The sequence below is a fragment of the Triturus cristatus genome, chromosome 5_2 (genome assembly GCF_964204655.1).
Source record: "Triturus cristatus chromosome 5_2, aTriCri1.1, whole genome shotgun sequence".
Classification (NCBI taxonomy): domain Eukaryota; kingdom Metazoa; phylum Chordata; class Amphibia; order Caudata; family Salamandridae; genus Triturus; species Triturus cristatus.
In genome coordinates, this window is record NC_140588.1 from 364,502,974 (window position 1) to 364,510,576 (window position 7,603).

Genomic DNA, 7,603 nt, shown 5'->3' on the forward strand with positions numbered 1-7,603 from the left:
TAATCTTATACATAAGAGAATCCAACCAACATTATTATAAAATCATCCTTAAATATTTCTCATAAAATACCAGTCAATAAAACAAGAATATCCCACACAGCCTGAACAATACATTGACTAATCAAGTCTCGATCTCCTAGACACCAAGACAGCTCGAAAAAAGGATAAAACAGTAGAGGTAACACATTTGTTGGGGAGCATCTGGAGGTAAGCCAAGGCCAGCCTTACTTGGGAAAAGTTCAAAGACTTCAGCTGGGAGATTGTTAAACTCTTCCTGGGCCAGCTAAAATAGGAACAAAACATCACAAAATGCAGGGTGTCCAGCGGAGACTTACTGTCACAGCCGTAGGGCGACCGAGCATCAGGCAAGGCCCAACCGCATGGGGATGCCAAAAGGTGAATTAAACCTGATTCTGGCCAGGAGAAACCTATGTCGCTGATGGCAGACCTCAGCTAGATATGCCTCCGTACCCTGCACAGTTTTCACTAGCATGTGACCCCGCATTGATGGCTTCTGCAGCTCTCGTTGCTGTCCATCCAGGAGGGCTTGATCCATAAAAAGCCTTTTGACACAGACCAGCTCTCGTGAGGACAAACAAGTAGGGTCATCAAAGATATCAGACCTCTCTAAGGAGGCAAAAGCTGCCTTCACATAGGCTATCCACTGTATTTTAAGCACCTGATCAAGGTCCAGACAGTCCACAAGGATCAAACGATTTAGTTTTAATTCTTTCCGAGTCTATACCTTGATCCAGCACAGTAGGGGGCTAAGGGACACAATATCTGTCACTTGACAAAGGTCAAGCTCCACCTGCACCGAAAACGCTTGTGTGGAATGTGGTACCTGTACTACCTGGCGTAGAAATGTATTCTCTGCAACTCAAATCTTACCCAAGTTTACATATCCACAAACCTCACTACCATACCGGAGCTGGCATATGCATTTAGCCTGATACATTTTAGGATGGGATAGGACATGTTTGTCCTCGTCTCCCGGCTTCCCACCGCCCACCACTTGCTTAAGGCCACCCCCTGACTTCTGGGTATCTCATAGATTGATCCCAGAGGGGACCACAGTCTGACGCCATGACTTGGAGCGAGATTGTGCAGGCGGGAGTAGCTGCAGCATCGTGAATGGCCGCAGTGAGACGAGACGGAGATGTAATGGCGGCCGCCGCACTTAGCTTCAGGCCAAACCCGGAAGAAACCAGCTAGAGTCCCAGTGGGGGCACACCAGAGAAGTCTCCAGCTGGAGCTGCTGGTTACCTGGGGTTCACACATGGGGAAAAGCAGAGCCCTTGACCTCGGTGGAGGTAGCGGAGAGGCGAAAGGGCGAACGGAGCCAGGGAGCAGCAGTGCCCCCGAGGCCTGCGTGACACAGCCTACATGGGAGGTGAAAGCGGCATTGCGAGGGCTCACGGCTGAGTTCAGCCGGCACTCCGGGAGCGGAAATCACTGAGATACTGCGACCACATGCCCACGAGCGCAGGCAGCAGCCAGATCAGGATGATTGTCCCCATGGGTGTGGAAGGTGAGATCATAGAGCGCCACGCCTGTGCTGCAAGGCCTACCATTGGCCCCATGCTACTATGACCCGCCATGGCTTAGCAGAGGGAGTTTGCAAGGCATACAGCCTGCATGGGAATTGAGAGCGGCACTGCGAGGGGCTGCGACTGAGCTTGGCCGACACTCTGGGACCCGAAAGCACCAAATCATTGCAACCACGTGCCCATGAGCGCAGGCAGCAACAGCAGCCAGACCGGGGTGATTGTCCCCGTGTGTGCGGAGGGAGAGACCAGAGGGTGCCGCGCCTGAGCCACAAGGCCTACTACAGGCTCCATGCTACTGGGGCATGCCGTGGCCTAGTGGAGGGAGACTGAGGGGCACTCCAGGCCAAGAGGAACCTCGCCAAGCCGAGCAGGACGGTGGGGACAGCTAGCCGAGGCCTGCCATTGACACCATGGAGCAGGGGTGGAGAAGAGCAGCGGGCCCCCACCTACTACGTATACCAATCTGTGGTGCAAGGGAGGCCCAAGTAAGATCCCGCAATAGTCTCCTGAGAGACGGCCAGGGGAGTGACTGGTGGAACCCCGAGCCCCACAGGAAAAAAGGAGAGGCCTGGCCAGGCAACAGCAACCTGACTCAGGCTATTGGATTTCAGAGGGCCCAGGAGCTAAGGGGCTGCACCGCTGCGGGCCAAGGACTGCCAAGGGGCTGGAGGAATGCTGTGGACAATGTTGCTGAGGCTGGGCCCTCGGAGCTGAGGAAGGGAGTGTGGACCGGTCTAGCTGAAGAGGATCATCTCGAACCCTAGCAAGCTTCCCTTAGGGCAAAGAACCTCCACTCAACAGGGGCAACAGCATTTGGGGCTGGCACCACTTGCTGGACCGTATCCCCAAAATGGCGGCCACAGGGGTAAGAAGGACTGTACCTTAAAAGTTATGCTGACCAGGCACCCTTCGGGCCGGAATGCGATGGACAAGTGCACCAGAGTAGCCAATCTGACAAAGAGTTAGGAAAGGGGGAGGAGCCAGTGACTCGCACATTCTTGGAGTCCCTTTTTGCCTCACTGAGTGACAACATTCAGACTCTTCGAGGGGAACTCTCCTGTGATATCAAAGAAGTTTGGCGGGAGGTAGACTCCCTGGGGGATAGAGTGGTGGCTGTGGAAGAATGGAACATGTGCGAGACGAGGAAGTGGAGTTCCTGCAACAAGAGGTGATTCGCCTCCTGGAGCAACAAATTGAGCTACAGGCGCACACTGAGGACCTAAAGTACCGCTCTAGACACAATAATATCCGAGTCAAAGGAGTTCCGTCACAAGCAGAGGGCTCGGATATCTTTTAATATCTAAGGGAACTCTTCAGTTATATTCTAGGGGCACAACAGGAAAATGAAATCAAAATTGACCGGGCGCAGAGAGTGAGACTACCGCAGCACCCTGTGGCTCCGCCTCCGGACATCCTAGCATAGCTCCCAGACTTCCAGCTAAAGAAGACGATCCTGCAGAAAGCAAGGAAAAAGCAGTCATTTGAGTTCTGGGGGCATACTCCAACACTATATCAGGATCTGGCCATGATCACACTTTAGAAAAGAAGGGAGTTCTCTACAGCCACTGCAGACCTACACAACCTCGGGATTGCCTACTTTTGGGGCCATCCTTTTCACTTGATCTTTCGGTGGGAGGGTAAACTACTCCAGCTTCCGTCCCTGCAAGAAACGTGTAACACCCTGGGGAATCGCGGATGCCTCTGACAAAGACTTGGAGAAGGGAGAGACAAGGTCGCAGCGGATGAGGAATCATTGGATCCAAACGGGACGACCAAGGGAGCACAACGTGAAGCCAGGTCCGGCCACTATGGTGAAGAAGCACCAGGGTTACTAGAGTCGCTGTCAGGGGAACAACGAGATAACGCCGTGACATGAAATCCCCAGACCAGTAAAGCTACACATACTGGTTTGATATGGCGGTGGGCAGGGGCTGCTGTGAGGGTACACACGGGCTACCACACATCCCCAATGTTTCCCTTCCCAGGGACTCGTGGACTCGAACCGCGGATCTCGGACTCAAAATGACTGCCTTAAATTTTCAGTTATGTTTGCTTAAAGTTTGGGGGGGATCCAGTACTCGCTTAAAGAGGGTCACACACGCACCAATGGCCTATACAAGGGTAATGCCCTGGTCAAGGGGGCAAAAGACACACAATTGATGGACGGAATGCAGAGCAAATTAAAACATTCACCCCAGTCAAGAGATCTGGGTTAAATCCATCATTCTTTTGCTCACCATACCACCCCAGTTTAGATCTGGCCATATGCAAGTCAGTCTTGACTCTGTGCCTCATGGGAACAGTCCAGCCCAAACTGCCAAGCCAGGTCCTCCCTGGACCAGAAACAAGCATCCTAAGAATGGTTTCAGGGTTTCACCCTTCATCAGCCAGGATAGCTTGATTCTAGTGGCACATTGAGCCCAGGACCAACGTCTGGGCATACCTGGCACATTTAGGGCGAGAAAGCAAAAGACACACAATTGATGGACGGAATGCAGAGCAAATCAAAACATTCACCCCCCAGTCAAGAGATCTGGGTTAAATCCATCATTCTTTTGCTCACCATGCCACCCCAGTTTAGATCTGGCCATAAGCAATTCAGTCTTGACCCTGTGCCTCATGGGAACTGTCCAGCCCAAACTGCCAAGCCAGGTCCTCCCTGGAACGGAAACAAGCATCCTAGGACTGGTTTCGGGGTTTCACTCCTCATCAGCCAGAATAACTTGATTCCAGTGGCACAGTGAGCCCAGGACCCACGTCTGGGCATACCTGGTGCACTTAGGGTGAGAAAGCAAAAGACACACAATTGATGGACGGAATGCAGAGCAAATCAAAACACTCACCCCCAGTCAAGAGCTCTGTATTAAATACATCATTGTTTGATGCAAAGGCCCACAGTTGTACAACAACTTATGGATGCCATCCACAATTATTTTGCACAGAACAATACCCCTGATATCACTATCTCCACATCCTGGGAGGCCATGAAAGCTGTATTTAGGGAGGAACTAATAGTGATATCAGCAGCTGACAACAAGGGGAATAGGGAGAAATGGGACCAGCTGACAGCCCAAGTCAGGGAACTGGAACGCATACATGGTCACACAGAGGCTCCCAGGGTTTGGTGCCAACTACGCTTGGCGTGGGCTCAACTGGCAGGGATTGACATCAACAGGGCGGAGTATGCTGCCCTCTGCCTGAAACACTCTTTTTACATGGGGGGACAAAAATGAGAGGTTATTAGCAAACAAGTTAAGGAACCAGAGACAATGGACGAGTGTTCAGTCCCTGAAATTCCTGGTGGGAGGTGAGATAGTGGGAGACGAGCAGATAGCAAACGAGTTCTGCAATTTTTATGCAGAGCTGTATAAGAGTCAAGTGCTAGCAACGCGACACATAGAGGCTTATTTGGAAGGGACGAATACTCCAAGTTTGGATGATTCCCAGGCAACTGTGTTAGAAGCCCTGATCTGGGTCGCAGAGGTCATCTCTGCTATATCCCGTCTCAAGCCATTTATATTCCCGGGCCCATATGGGTTCCCTGCTAGTTTTTACTAGTCATTCTGTCAGGTCCTGGCTCCAGTCCTCACAAGACTTTTTAATTAATTTTGGGGCCCTGGCTCGGTACCATTGAATATGTTGGCAGCAGCTATTGAAGTTATCCCAAAGTCTGGGAAAGATGAGCAACTCTATGGCTCCTACCTCCCGATATCATTGTTAACTGTCAATATCAAGCTTTTACGAGCATTCTAGCAGTTGGCCTGGGCCCTGTGATGCCGGGCATCATTGACCCGGATCAAGCTAGTTTCATTCAAGGTAGGCAGAGCAGTGACAACACGAAGCCCATTCTGCACCTCATAACTAAGGCAGACCACACAAGACTGGAATCACTTCTCCAGACAGTCGATGCTGAGAAGGCATTCGATAGGATTCACTGGCAATACATGGAAAAGACCCTAGCCCATTTCGTAATCGGTGACCACTTCCGACTTGGGTGGCGAGCTGTTACATCTCCCCCACGGTGGTGGTCAGGGTCAACGGGGTTTCTTCTCTTGATTTCCTCATCAGGAGAGGTACCAGGTAGGGGTGCCTCCTATCACCATTGTTATTTGCTTTATACATAGAGCCTCTAGCACAGTGAATTAGGGATAACCCAAAAGTTGAGGGCAACCCCTTTGGAGGTGAGACACACAGAGTCAGCCTGTATGCCAATGACATCCTGGCCTCCCTAAGCAACCCCGCCACATCTCTTATGGCTTTTCTTGGGGAACTGTCTGCCTTCGGGTTGGCTTCGGAACTCCAGGTAAACGTTGGGAAATCTCATGCCCTGGGCTTACCAGGGACGGGGCACACTTCTCTATATTGAAAGAGAGCTGCCCGGTGAAATGGGTGAAGGGGTCTGCTGGAGCAGGGTTTCGCAAAAGTGAAACCTGCTCGAATCAAGTACCCTCATAACACGTACTAACAGTAAGTAGACGTAGTAAAATTAACAATACACCTGACATAAACACGGGGAAACTGCTTTGCGCATGTTTGAACTAACACGTGAATGAATAATAATGTAATAACTTTGTGGTTTAAAAGAAATTGCAGGAGTAGGCCACATGTGGTCCTGTATTCTGCCTTTTGCATCGTGCTATAAAGTAATGATTAATGCCGCTTTTTGTACTAAGCTTATGCTAGGTGACATTAATGGGAAGTAATGAAAGGTGGGAGGTAAACAGTGAAGGTTTCATTATCACATAATTAATAAATGTTCATTTCTATTTACTTTAGTGTAATGAATGAAGACGCCATTTCATTAAACTTGACTATGGTGGGAGGGGGAAGCTGTTAGGAGCAAGTTCGTTCTGCCATGAGGAGAAAAAGATGTGCTGTGCACCGCAGATGACATGAAGGAGTGAAGGCCAGTATGTCAGATGCCTTCCAACTGCTGTACCCGAGCATGGGACCGGAGATGTTTTCTGAGACTAACTTAATTCATAAGAAGAAGAATGTGAATTTGTAACTTATGTGGGGAACACGTGAATAAACTGAGAGTCAGACCCTGGGAACAGTCTTCTACAATGCAATTGTTGAATAAAGGTGAAGTCGTGGTGGTGTGAAAATGCCACCTCCCCAGCCCACCAATCCCTGTGCGAGTTAGAGGGTGAAATGCAACATTTTAGGGATGGACATGTCAATTTAGACTATAATTAGGGTGCCTTTAGGGGTGTGGCTGTGGAAGCTTAGGCTGACAGAAGAGAAGAGGGGAGATGCGTCGCTGTCCATTGGTTTGCAGAGACGCCTAGCTGTTCCTGTCCTGTTCCTGTCCATATATCTCTTGACCCCTATTTCCTTTTGGGAAATTCCCATCATCTCCTGGGTCCAGGGGGTGGTTTACCTACAGACATATAGGTTTGTATTTAGCCTCTAGCGTTCTCAGAATCTCAATATTAATTTATTTGTCTGTGAATCTTTTGTCTCTCCACCTATCCATTCCGTCAACATCATATTGAAATGTATTATCTTAGATGAACCTATTGTCTCTTTATCTATCCCTCTGTTAGGAATATTAACGCCTGGTATAATATATTGCTGAACTTTTGTCTCTCAGCCTATCCACTCCTTCATTGCATAATGTCATTGCAAATTGAGTCTGTATTAAATGCATAATTTCCCCTGTCGAGAGGTTTAATGTTTATAATTGTGACCTAATGCAGATGAGCATTTACTTTGAAATTCAGATAAAAAATGTTATTATTAACCTTACCGAGAGTCTGTAATTAATTTACTGAATGGTTAAGAAGCTAGTATTTATCATTGCCATCAACTATTCAACTAATTGGTCCATCGACCAAATAGAAGGAAAGTTGATTATGAGATTAGTTATTTAAATGAATGTCTAAAAAGGACTTATAAAAGAAATATTAGATGGAATGAACAAATTGACCCCAGCACATCAGGGATACTGGGTCAATGTGTATGGGCCATTGTTGTGATGTTGAGTATTGACACCTGATCAATTATTGGTATTGGCGCTGGATCAGGTCCATACCCTCCTTGGGGATCCA

The 7,603-nt window shown here is 49.0% G+C and overlaps 1 long non-coding RNA gene across 1 annotated transcript in view; it reads left to right on the forward strand.

The window, feature by feature from the left end:
- LOC146823016 (uncharacterized) overlaps window positions 1-7,301 on the forward strand; it is an 88,522-nt gene extending 81,221 nt beyond the window's left edge. The window contains exon 2 of the long non-coding RNA XR_014962122.1: window positions 6,327-7,301. This is a non-coding gene — a long non-coding RNA (uncharacterized LOC146823016). The remainder of the gene's footprint in view (window positions 1-6,326) is intronic.
- The last annotated feature ends 302 nt before the right edge of the window (window positions 7,302-7,603 follow it).